This window comes from Mus pahari, chromosome 5 (genome assembly GCF_900095145.1).
Source record: "Mus pahari chromosome 5, PAHARI_EIJ_v1.1, whole genome shotgun sequence".
Classification (NCBI taxonomy): Eukaryota; Metazoa; Chordata; class Mammalia; order Rodentia; family Muridae; genus Mus; species Mus pahari.
Genome location: NC_034594.1, coordinates 99,780,968 through 99,794,512, shown reverse-complemented (window position 1 = coordinate 99,794,512; position 13,545 = coordinate 99,780,968).

Here is a 13,545-nt window from a genome sequence, read left to right as displayed (position 1 = left end):
CCATCATCAGCCACCAAACCCAGATACTAATGCACATGCCAGCAAGGTTCTGCTGAAGGGACCCTGATTTAGTGGCCTCTTGTGAGGCTATGCCAGTGCTTGGAAAACACCGAAGTGGATGCTCACAGCCAGCTATTGGATGGAACACAGGGTCCCCAATGGAGGAGCTAGAGAAAGTACCCAAGGAGTTGTAGGGGGCTACAACCCTGTAGGTGGAAAAACAATATGAACTAACCAGTACCCCCTGAGCTCGAGTCTCTAGCTGCATATGTAGCAGAAAATGGCCTAATTGGCCATCATTGGGAAGAGTGGTCCTTTGGTCTTGTAAACTTTATATGACCCAGCATAGGGGAATGCCAGGGCCAAGTAGTGGGAGTGGGTGGGTAGGGGAGCAGGGGCGGGGGGAATATAGGGAACTTTTGGGATAGCATTTGAAATGTAAATAAAGAAAATAATAATAAATAAATTAAAAAAAAAAGAAGTTAAGGTTTCAGGCCACTTTATTACACTAGTGTATGAATGATAGGTCTGCATCCTCAGGAAACCTAGTGTCACTATAATACCACTTCTGCTGTCCATGCTCTTCCTACCTGTTCTTGTTCTTTTAGAACTCACAAAACTCATGGGAAGAAACACATAAAAGGGGTGAGGGTTCATTAAACTTTGGGAAGGAAAAGGATGAATTAATTACTTTTTTTGTGGCTGTGATATGGTATACACCTGTGCACACACATTCGACACAAGCAACTTAAGGGAGACAGGACCTATTCGGCTTCGTGGTTCCAGAGGGCTAGGTGTCCATCATGGTAGGGAAGGCATGGTGGAAGGGATAAGAAGGCAGCAGGCCACCTTCTCATCCACATCCAGGAAGCAGTGAGAGAGAACAGGAAGTGGAGAAAAGCTGTAAACCCCCAAAGCCTGGTCATAGTGGTGCATTTCTTCCACCAAGGTTCTACCTTCTAAAAGTCCCACAACCTTCTCAAACAGTGATACCAATTGGGGACCAAGTATTCAAATAGATGAGTCCCTACGGGGCACATTTTTTACTTGAACCACAACAAATGGCAACTTTCATATGTGCCTGCCTCATGAACATTTATAGAATCTTTAAGTTCACAATATACACACTGGGCTGGTCTCCATATTGTAGCAGACTACTCCAATATCTCTTTGGGGTGAGTGCATCACTCTTCTGCTTAAACAGTCTGTGTCTCAATTGAACTCTGTCCTTCAAGAAGATAAGAATGAAGAAATCATCATAACATGATCTAATGGTATGTAGTTTAGGAAATGGATTACTAAAAGGGTAAAATTCGATTTGAGATTGAAAAAATACTGATAAATTAATCAAAATTGTTCCAGAGGTGATTGGACACATGGAATTAGGGACATCAGGTGTGTGGAGAGGTGCACACCACATACCCTCTCCTGCTCCTAACTGCTTATTCTGTTTGGCTCCAGGTTTCAGGGGTTGTCGGGAAGGCCATGATGGGGATGCTTGGGGAACCTGCAATTTTGTTCTTATGGTCGGTGGGGCAGTTCTTTCACCCCTCTCTGTGTATTCCTCCATGGTACACTACAGGAGAGACTGAACTGCAGAAGTTTTATGGTGCAGAGAAGAACGTAATGGAAGTAGGAAGCACTCATTCATAACACAAATGTACACTGAGTGCTTTCTATAAAACAGCACTAAAAGCTGGTTGTGCAGATGGGAGCATTAAGCAGGAAAGAAAATCAATGTGGAGAGAGTAGAGCTATTTAGCATGGAAGGCACAGAATGGGCTATGGACATGTTAGGATACATACTCTTAAGTCTGTCCCCTTCCACGTCAGTGCTATCTGCTAGTCCTAACTACTGTCATCTTCTTCTCAGGCTGGGTGTCCCCATTCATCTGTTAGTGCACTTCTGGCCTTTTATTGAATGCTCCTTTTTGCACCCATCTTAAAAACACAAGTCTGATAAAAGTCAGATTCCTGTTGCTTATATGATGACACAATTCTTTAAAAATTGACATTTTTAATACATCTTTGGGAGTGCATATGTACTGGCTAATTTTGTGTCAACTTGACACAGCTGGAGTTATCACAGAGAAAGGAGCTTCAGTTGGGGAAATGCCTCCATGAGATCCAGCTGCAAGGCATTTTCTCAACTAGTGACAAAGGGGGAGGGCCCCTTGTGGATGGTACCATCTCTGGGCTGGTAGTCTTGGGTTCTATAAGAGAGCAGGCTGAGCAAGCCAGGGGAAGCAAGCCAGTAAAGAACATCCCTCCATGGCCTCTGCATCAGCTCCTGCTTTCTGACCTGCTTGAGTTGCAGTCCTGCATCCTTTGGTGATCAACAGCAGTATGGAAATGTAAGCCGAATAAACCCTTTCCTCCCCAACTTGCTTCTTGGTCATGATGTTTGTGCAGGAATAGAAACTCTGACTAAGACAGTATATAATATATTTTGATGCCCACCACTTCTCTTTCCCCATATCCACCCTCCTCTTTCCCCATATCCATCCCTTATCTTTCCCCATATCCACCCTCCCCTTTCCCCATATCCACCCTTCTCTTTCCCCATATCCACTCTCCTCTTTCCCCATATCCATTCCTCATCTTTCCCCATATCCATCCCTTATCTTTCCCCATATCCACCCTCCTCTTTCCCCATATCCATCCCTCCTCTTTCCCCCACTCCTTTCAGACCCACCTCTTCTATTCCTCCCCTTAATTTTATGTTTCTCTTTAAAAATAACTCACTGAATCTAGTCTGTGCTGCCTATATGGGTATGAAGCCATTCACTGAAGCATGGTTAAACTACCATGGGTTGCACACTTTGGAAAAACCTTTCCCTAAGCATCCATCAGCTGTAAATAGCTCCTCACCTGGGAGCAGGACTGGGGATTTCCCTCCCTCTCCATGCTGGAATATCAATTGGCCTGATCCTGTGTGGGCAATCATGGCTGCTGTGAGTTCAGGAGTTCAGTGGCTCTGTTATGGCTAGAAGAGACTGTTTTTTTCCCAGTTTCTGACCTCTGGCTATTGCAATCTTTCTTCCCCCATTTCAGTGATGTTCTCTGAGGTTTGGCAGGGAGTGTATTACATAGATGTCCCATTTATAGACACTTCATAGACATTATTCTCTGCACTTTGACCAGGTATGGGTTTCTGTGTTATTTACCATTCATGACACAAAGAAACATCTCTGATGAGGTCTAAGAGCTGCTCTTTCACAGACATGTATACAGACATGTTTTAGAGAATCGTTTGATGGTATGGAAGACAACATTCTTGAGCTGAGAAACCAAGCCATCTTGGCCTGTTCTTTCCAATCCCTACTTCCTCTCCTACTATTTCCTTCTGTGTTTCAGCTACATGCTGGTTCCTCTGTTTGTCCCCTCTGTCCACTGTGCTTCTTCCTGAGATGAGGGCTTAACTTGGACTGTGCTTCCTACATCCACTTTCACACTTCCAGGGCAAAAGACCTCTCTGCTCTGGGAGTCTCTCCTCGACACCCTTGCCTAAGTCATATCCTCAGTTTTGCTGTTGGTCTTTCCTTTGCTTACCCTTGATCTAGTTCTCCATACTGAATTGTGGTATCCAGTTATTATTTTCCTGCTCTTTAAAATTATAACTCTCACTTGAAATGTAAATAAAGAAAATAGCCAATAAAAAACAGAACAGTGAAATTCCACAAAATCACTATGATTAACCTTGCACCTCATTGCATAAGAGAGAAAAAGAAAGATAACTCTGCCTGCCTTGAGTCCTTGTGGTGGTTCCAGAACCTGGGGGATAGTAGTTCTTCAACAACCTATGTTGAATAACATGGAAATAGACTGGAAGTATGTATAGCATGTAAGATCAGAAGGAAGAGTAGGCAGGAGTGGGGTGGAATGCTGACTTCTAGGAGAGACATAGTTATGTACCTTGAACTCACAGCCTCTTTGACCACTTTGCGTAAGGGTGCCACAAGATTGGTTCTGTCAGTCTTCTATCCTGGTGTAGGGAGGGGCTCAGGATGCCCTTCCCTTTTCAGAGAATGTATAGATGCAGTTAATAATTGATGGGAGAGAGAGATCCATTCTCTTTAGTGGTGTAGCCATGGGTAAAGTCTCTGTGCTCCTATAAATGAGGCCTCACGCATGTTCCTGTAGTAATATAATTGAACTTACTGGTTCACTAAACCTGAAACCACCACCACTACCACAAAGAGACATGAAGGGAGGAGAAAGAGTTGGGAAGGTGGGGGGATGGGGGTGAATATGAGTGGAAAGGGGAGCAAGAGAGAATGATAGGGTGATTATGATGAAAATGCCTTATGTGGGTCTGTACAGATGACTCAACAGTCAGAGCACTTGGTGCTTTTGCAGAGGACCTGAGTTTAGCTTCTAACATCCATATCTGGTGGCTCACAACTATATATATATATATATATATATATATATATATATATATANTATATATATATATATATATATATATATATATATATATATATATATATATATATTTCTAAATATATTATGTGCATATATTAAAATTTTACAATGAAACTTATATTTGCTAATAAAACCTTAAAACCAAGTCTGTAAATGTGCATATGTATATATATGTATATATACATATATATATGTACATATTCATACACACACTTTTAATATACATGTCAGTGTACACACACACACACTGAATGAATACATAAAAGAGGTGAATGATAAGTATATCACTTTAACGCAAATGTCACTGTGAGATTGGGACAGTGGAATTTCCTCCAGTGCTCTGTCCCGACAGCTCATCGCATTGAAAGGTTATGAGGCCACTCACCTATCTGATTGTGTCTGCTTCTCTACTTCAGGTGAACTGTAATTTTATTTCCCAACTTTGAATCTTTATATATAGCAGAGGTCACACTAACATGGCACTTCTTACATTTATTTTATTAGAACAGCAAGAAATTCTGGGTAGGAAAGGATCTTTTTCTGTCAAAGTACATGATCTGGCTTAGATGTTATTCAGTGTTTCCTCCAATCTAAGAAAATGCCCACAGTCAATGAGACGAACTCAGGGAGTGGTCAATAGTCCTTTGACTTCCAAGCAGTCTTACATTTTTTTAAACATACTTTTATTAAATTTTTAGATTAGTACAGTTTATTGGAATGTGAGATATGAAGAGTAGCAGATGCAATTGTATAATAAGTCTCAGAAATTATGTTAATTAATTAAAAAATTTAATATACTTTATAATAACAAAACTTTATAAATAAATAAAATCACAAAGCAAAATTAACTAGACTCAAAGTCTATACAACTCAATGAACTTCTATACAGTTAGAACAGGCATTTGAAACAGAAGATGTGGTGGTTCACATTAAATTTTATACTTTCAGCATTAAGTATATTTTATACACTTATCTACCACTGACACCCCAACTCCATGACAGAATTAGAAATAGAGACAATTATCTTTATATTACCATTCATAACTTATGTTCAAGATCAGAATGCAGTCCTTCCTCATCCCATAATATTTAGCCTTTCATGACTCCTTTCTTCATGTTATACCATGTCCTGTGTGTAGCTGTTTACACATATACAATATTATTGACTAGATTCTGTATGAGATCTAATATGTAATTTTTCTGAGTTTGTGTTAACTCCCTTATTATTATATATCATAAATCTACCAAATTTCCTGCAGAATTTTAAACTTTTTCTTTAGGATGTTTTTTAGGATTCCTATATATCTATATAGCTACTATACTTTCATTATCTGTTCATCTGCTAATAGACAAATGGGTAGATTTCAATTCTTTGCTTTAGCAAATAAATCACCAATAAACATGAAGGCTCAAATCTCTCTATGGTAGAGTATAGAGTTTTCTAGGTATGAGATTTTCATATACACACACAGTATGTTTTTATTGTATTCACCTCCTCCTCCTTTCCTTAGCTCCTCTCAAAATCACACCACCCTGCCACCTCTGCCCAACTTCATGTTCTTTTTTGGTTTTGTTTTCCTTTTTTAACCCATTAATGCCAATTTGAGTAATACATATACACATGTGTGTGGAGCCACCTGGTGTAGCATGCTCAGCTTACTAATGGTCACATACTTAAAACTAACTCTGCTCTCACAGAAGTCATCAGCTGTCAATAGCTTCTCAGCTAAGGGTGGGTTTCTTAAATCTCTCCCCATCCAAACTAGAATGTTGACTGGCTGCTTCTTGTTCTGGTCTTGTGCAAGCAACCATAGCCACTACAAGTTCATGGCTATATCAGTTCTGTCATGCCCAGGAGACATTGTTTTGCCATGTCCACCCCAACCTCTGGCTTCTACAATCTTTCTGTCCTTTCTTCCTTGGTCATCTTTGAGCCTTGGGGGAAGGTGCCATGAAATAGATATCCCATTTATGGCTGCAAGCTACCTTTTTCATTTGATCTGACATGTGTGACTTGTGACCAGTATGATAATGTAGAGTGAACCTCGAGTCTTGCAAGAGATGTAGTCACTGCCCCATCCAGTGTGGGTATGTTTGTTAAGACAGACATCACCTGAACAAAACAGAAAGACTCATCCCAGAAGCAGATGTGAATAGCCATCTGGCAATTCATGTCTGATGATAAGAATAAATCAGGGTTTTGAGGAGTCTGTCTTAGTTACCTCACTGTTTCCATGATAAAATAACCTGACAAGAATATCTTAAGGAAAGGTTCACTCCAACAGCCCATCATGATGGGGAAGTCACAGTGACAGGCGGTTGAGATACCTGATCACATTGCATCTGCCATCAGTAAGCAGAAGACAGAAAAATCTGGTGCTCAGCTCACTGGCTCCTTTTTCATTTCAGGATTCAACCTGTGGAATAATGCTGTTCATAGTTAAGATGGGTCCTCCAACAGCAGTTCATTTAATCAAGATAATCCTCCATGGGAATGCCGAGAAGTCAGTTTCCCAAGTGATTCTGGATCCTGTCAAGTAGGCAATGAACACTAACGATAACAATAGATAGTACATAACAATATTCCAGTAGATAGATTTTGGCTCTTTAATTCCTTTGTGTAAGTATAGTATAGTCACCTCTATTCTTGTTATATTTTTAACTTTTTATTGATTCTTTGTGAACTTCACATCCTGCACCGCAGTCCCATTAAATCTCTCTGTCCTTTCACACCTGTCCTTGGAACCTCCCTCTAAAAAGAAAACAACAACAAAAAAGTAAAAATAATAACAAAACACCACCAACAAAAAACACCTTGTACTGTGTTCCATCCAATAGATGTGAACATCCACTTCTGTATTTGCCAGGCACTAGCATAGCCTCACAAAAGGTAGTTATATCAGGGTACTGTCAGCAAAATCTTGCTGGCACATGCAATAGTGTCTAGGTTTGGTGGTTATATATGGGTTGGATCCCTGGGTGGGGCAGTCTCTGGATGGTCCTTTATCTGTCTCAGCTCTGAACTAGGGCAGGGGAGGTTATAGGGGATTTTCGGGATAGTATTTGAAATCTAAATGAAGAAAATAGCTAATAAAAAAGGAAACATTAAAAAAATAAACAAAACAAGAACAAGAACAAGAACAACAACAACAACACCTTGCCATAGAAACTGCAGTGTGCCACAATGTTTCACAGTATATCCTTTAACCCAAATAGGTTGGCTTGCAAATCTTCGTTGCAATGAGTTATTGGTCTTGAAGCCTCTAGCTTCTGCTATATTGTCAATACTGGGTCTTCCCTGAGACTCCTCTCTGATATCCTGTTGTGGCCCTGTGTCACGGAGAGAGATCAGGCAGCTTTGGATCTGCAGGACCAGCTCCTTCACACAGTTCATAGATGGGATGCAAGTTGGGGTGGGCCAGCTCAAAGCCTGCATGGTAGCTGTGTTGCCAGCTCTCTTGCACTTGAACCACAGAGGCCAACTCTTCCTCTTTGTTTGGGTGAGGGGCCGGGCTAGCCCTCCTGCTCTCACACCACCAGGACCAGATCTACTGTGCAGCCCAAGTGAGGTCTAGGGCCTGCTCTTCCAAGTACTATAGCTGGTGAGTTATCACCTGTATTCTTATACTCAAGTGTTCAAGGCCATAGGAGGATTTCAGTGTCCTGCTCTATCATTGTTCTCCTTATTCACCCAAGCTAAGGTCTTTTGATGTATCCAGAGCCAGGTTGGTGGCCAATAACCCCAGTAGAACTCCTGTATGCTTCCACTGATGGAGTCATGACCAGATTTTTACATGTGTGTGAGGGATTTGAGCTAAGGTCTTTTACTCTTACCCACTTAGTCTTCTCTCCTGCTCCCCATTTGAAAATTTTGAACAGCATCCTTATTGCATTAGCAACATGTGATTTGTTTGAAGGGATTACAGGGATTACTAGGCCAAAGTATTAAAGACTTAAGTCTGAAGATGTTAAATACCTCGCTCCATATTGTATATCATTAATCACTAAGACGAAACACATGGGAAAGCATGGACCACATTCTAAGAACCTTTGTGAAAGCTTGGGGACTATGTATTCACATGTATGTGTGTCCAACATGTATGATGTGCATGGTTACAAGGTGACACTGAATATCTCCATCAGTCATTTTGTGAAACAAGCTCTCTTCTCAATGAATGAGAGTCACAGATTGTGCTAGGCAGCCTGTCCAGTGAGCTCCAAGCAGTCTATTACACTGGAACTATAGATGAATGTCCCTCCTCCTGGCTTTCCACATGGGTACTAGTGATCACATCTCTGGTCCTCATGCTGTGAAGAAGGCACTTTATCTACTGAGCTTTCTCATGAGTTCCTGATGTTGTGGCCTTTGCTCCACTCCACAGGTTTTTGGCATTGAATGGCAAGCAGTGCACTAGCAAAAATTTAAGGGCAGCAAAGGGAATGCAACCTCAAAAGTCTTGGAAGTTTATTTTAGTAGTGTGTGTGTTTATGTGTATGTATGTGTATACGTGTGTTTATTCTCATCCAAGTGGAGGTCAGAAAACAACTTGAAGGTGTCTATTCTCTCTTTTGACAGTACAGAGCCACGGTATCAAACTTAAGTTGCCAGGCTTTACCACTGAGCCCTCTTCCTGACTTCAAGTGGTGTTACATGAGTCTCATAGTTTCACACTTTTTCTAGACTTTGCTGTAAGCTAGACCACACAAAGTCTCCAAGGCATGAGTGGATACACATGGGCACCCCCAAGGCATGAGCAGATACACATGGGCACCGCCAATACATTACTAGATGGGCACCCTCAATGCATGAGTGGTTACAAATGGGCACCCCCAATGCATGAGCGAATATGCATGGGCACCCCCAGTTACTGGTACTGAATAGCGATGGTTCGTGTACAGTGCAGAGAACTTGCATTTCGCAGTGCCTTCCTCTGCTCCTCTTTTCAAGCTTACTTAGGCAGTTTTCTGCCTGGGAAATTGTACTGAAGTTGTTGCTTTCTCTTATAAATCAATTCTTTTCAAAATGGAAGCTTGTAGATTCATACGTTTTTTCAAGGTTTAACTTTGCTTCCAAAGAATTATGATTTATTCTGATGAAGAAAACCTTAAACACAAAACTAATTGCAGACCGGATCTTGAAGTATTCAGTGAAGTCCAAAGTTCTAAATCATTTTCATGAATTACAGTAGAATGAACGGAAGGGAAATGATGAGAGGGCAAAGATAGTATTTTGGTCTTTTTACAAGAAAAATGTCTTATTCTTCACAATTGTGCTTCCTGTGGAAGGAGGACCGATCTCTTATGTGGGTGAAGCAACCAATCATAGCTCATGATTAGAAGGGCAAAGGGACATCTCTGCTGACCTTCAATCAGGAAACAGGCTCCTGATTGGTCTATTGCTGTATCTAAGCTTCCAAGACTGATTGATGACTCTGGCTAAAGATAAGGATTTGTTATAAAAGTACAAATACTCTGCTGTAAAGTTACTTTTTGGTCTTCAGATACAGAAAATAAAAAGTCCCACAATTTTAAATTAACCATTTCTAGAAGCACAGAATCAGGGAAATAGAGCTTGAGTTCCATGTTCAGTGAACTATCTTGTCTCAAAAAAAAAAAAAAAAAAAAAAAGGAAAGATTCTAGAGAGATGACTTAGCAGTTGAAAGTGTTTGCTGCTCTTGCAGAGGGCCCATGGTCAATTCCCAACAACACAGTGGGTGGCTCATCACTGCTTGTATCTCCATCTCTAACTCTTCTGGCCTTAAGAGCATCTGGATGCATGTGGCTAATGAACACACACACACACAAACATACACACACATCTAAAATAAGGCGAGTGGACACCTGATGACTTTTGGTCTCTACACAGTTGCCCACACATGTACACACAGATATCATGCACATATGAAATGCTTATAGTATGATTATAGTGCAATGTAATTTCTTATTTATTGGCTGGAGCATAGGAGATATGGCTGAAAAATGTGTTTTGCTGTGCATGGTTTGAACACTGGGCTCTTTGGCAGTGTCTTGAGTTTGGAGTCCTGGCTTTTTACTTATTTCCACTGGGTTTGGAATTGAAGTTATCCAGGCAGCAATAGCCTTGAAGTGTATTCTGTATTCCATCAAGAAACACAACATGTCCTTTTGGAACTTAATTGAGCAGCACAAAGCTAATTAGCTGTCCAAAGATGTGCTGTTTAATTCACAATCCCACATTAATTTGTTCAAAACAATGAGCTTATCTTTAGTATAAATGCCTCTGCCCTATGGCTCCTAGAGCAGCTGTAAATATACAGTAATGACTGATAACACCTTCGTCTAAATGTGCTGGTTGCTTTTCATTCTCTCTTCCTTTTGCCAAAAGAAGAATGAATCACATGTCAATTGCAATAAAAGTTTCTTTAAAAGGTGGGTGTTAAGGAAAATTTGAAGAAAATAGATTACCATGAGACCACAGCCTCGAGTTGTGAATTAAGATGCTGTTAGAGGAAGTGGAGGTTTCTAACTCCTGTCTTACTCATCTGGGACTGAGAGATGACATATTCTGAGTGTTCTCCAGTGGCATTTAGCAGTGACATGACAAAGATGTATTTTATAACACATAGAATGTAGATTACATGTATATAATAATATGTTACCTATAATATTCTATATATAGTTTTCCATTACTGAGGAAAAAAAGAAATTGTACATATAATTATATAATTCTCTAAAACAGAGGAATAGTTTATTGTTTTACTATCACTACTTAAGTGATTGGGCACCTAAGACACTTCCTCAGGGCAGTGGAAACAGCAGAGAGAAGAGACAACATGAAGAATGGGAGAGGGCTGAGGGGGTGGCTTGGTGTGTAAGAGAGCATGTTGTGCAAGCATGTAGATATGAGTTTGAATCCCCAGTGCCCACATAAAAAGCCAGGCATGAGCCTGGGAAGCCACTGGGGAAAAGGAGCAGTTCTGAGAGGAATGGTAAGGAATAAGAAAGGATAACGGGAGGGGATGAACATAATCACAATGCGCTGTGTGTGTGCATGAAAAGGAAAAAATTCAAAAGGGAACGTAAAGTCAGCTATAGTGGTGCATGACTTTGATCCAAGAACTCTGGAGGCAGCCTGGTCTACATAGAGAGTTCCAAATCAGTAAGGCTGCATAGTGAGATGGTGTCTCAAAAATTAATAAAACTTGAGAGAATGAAATTTATCTTTGAAGCCAGCTGATTAGAAGTTGAGGATACTAAGTTATGTGAAATAAGCCAGACACATAGAAATACCACATGCAGTCTATAGTATTTCGAAAGGTTTTCAAAAGCTGGAATAAAATAGTGTGCTTAAAGGCCGGGTAGTGGTGGCACACACCTTTAATCCTAGCACTTGGGAGGCAGAGGCAGGCAGATTTCTGAGTTTGAGGCCAGCCTGGTCTACAGAATGAGTTCCAGCACCTCCAGGGCTACACAGAGAAACCCTGTCTCAAAAAAAAAAAACAACAACAACAAAAAAAAGAAAATAGTGTACTGATCACCAGTGGATAGATATAGCAGGTGGGACATAAAGATGAGGGATGGAGGTTGGATAAAGGGTTCCAAGCACAGTTAAAAGGCAAGAGTAGGTTCTGCAGTTCAGTAGCATAGAAAGGTGACCACACTCTACCTTATGTCTATTATAAGGGGACAGCTTAAAGTTTCAAGCATAAAGCATCAAGAAGAATGTTGGTTACTTAATGGTTACTTAAGGTGGTACACACACACACACACAATGAAATATCACAATGTATTCTAAATACACACTTTTTAAAATGAAATATTAGATCTACCCACCACTTGAAGTCTCAGTTCAAGTCTTCATTTGTTTCTAAATAGTTGCTATACCTACTGCTATAATCTTAACCTCTTACCTTGAGCCTTAGACCTTAATTCTTTCAGGATGTGAAATTCCTTCAGGATGTATGCATCTGTGACCATGTATGTCATGTATGTATGTACCAGATTTTAGGAGATGTTCTTGAATAAAAGTGATACTCATTTCAATAGCCCAGTTACCTTTATAGAAATACATTTTTTTTGGCCAAAAAAAATGCATGCTTGCTGAGCCATTCATTAATGAACTTAATCAGCACCTCACATGTAACCTAAGTGGGGGTCAAGTGCCAGAGAACAGGTCCTCCATGAACCAGCAAGGCCACACACTTGGCCAGGGAACCTGCCTGTGGCACTGCCTGCATCTCAATTCACACCTGAAGAACTTTGCTTACTGAAGTTACTCACTGGACACTTACAAGCTCTTATTTTCTTAAGTTGTCACTCATAACTCTATCATGGGGTCTGGAGTCCTCAGCTTAATATCACCAGTCTCTTATAGACTTGAACACTTTCAGCATGTTTCCTCCATTGCTCCAGGAGTAGGAGAAAGGTTAATAAGCCTGTGTCTGTTTGACCACCTCAAAGATGAGCATAGGTAGGGTGAACATGCTAATTTATATTGTTAGGCATCAGAATTGAGGACTATACAATGGTGGGAGGTGATTTCTCAGAGGCAGAGTGTCTGTTTAAAAATCCATTAGTGGATGTGGGTAGAGAAGTGCCTCAGAGTATCCTCAGAGTATATACTTCTCCTTTCCAGGAACTGAGTTTGGGTCCTAGCACTCATGTCAGGTGTAACTCAGCTTCAGGGCATCTAATGCTCACTTCTGACCTCTTCGGGACCTGCACATACCCACATGCACATATCCACACACATACACATAATTGAAAATAAAATCTCAATTAAAAAAGATTCCTTAATGGAGGTTGGGGAGATGGTTCAGTTGGTCCATGACTTACCTTCACAAAAAAGACTCAAGTCAATTCTCAGGATACATTTTTTTTAAAAAAAGGGCAGGTAGCTTTTCCTTGAGGTTCTATGATGGTAGGGTGGAGGTAAGGTAGAGGTTGACACAGGTGAGCTCCTGGAAGCTTCCAGGCCAGCTGGCCTAGGCTTACTAATGAAGGTTCAAACCAAGAGAGAACTTGTTTCAAAGAAATGGTGGGAGAGGCCTGGGATAAAAACACCCATGGTTGTCCTCCCCTGTCTAACTGCATGTACACATGCTCACTCACATGTACTCTCAAATGCGTACCTTCAT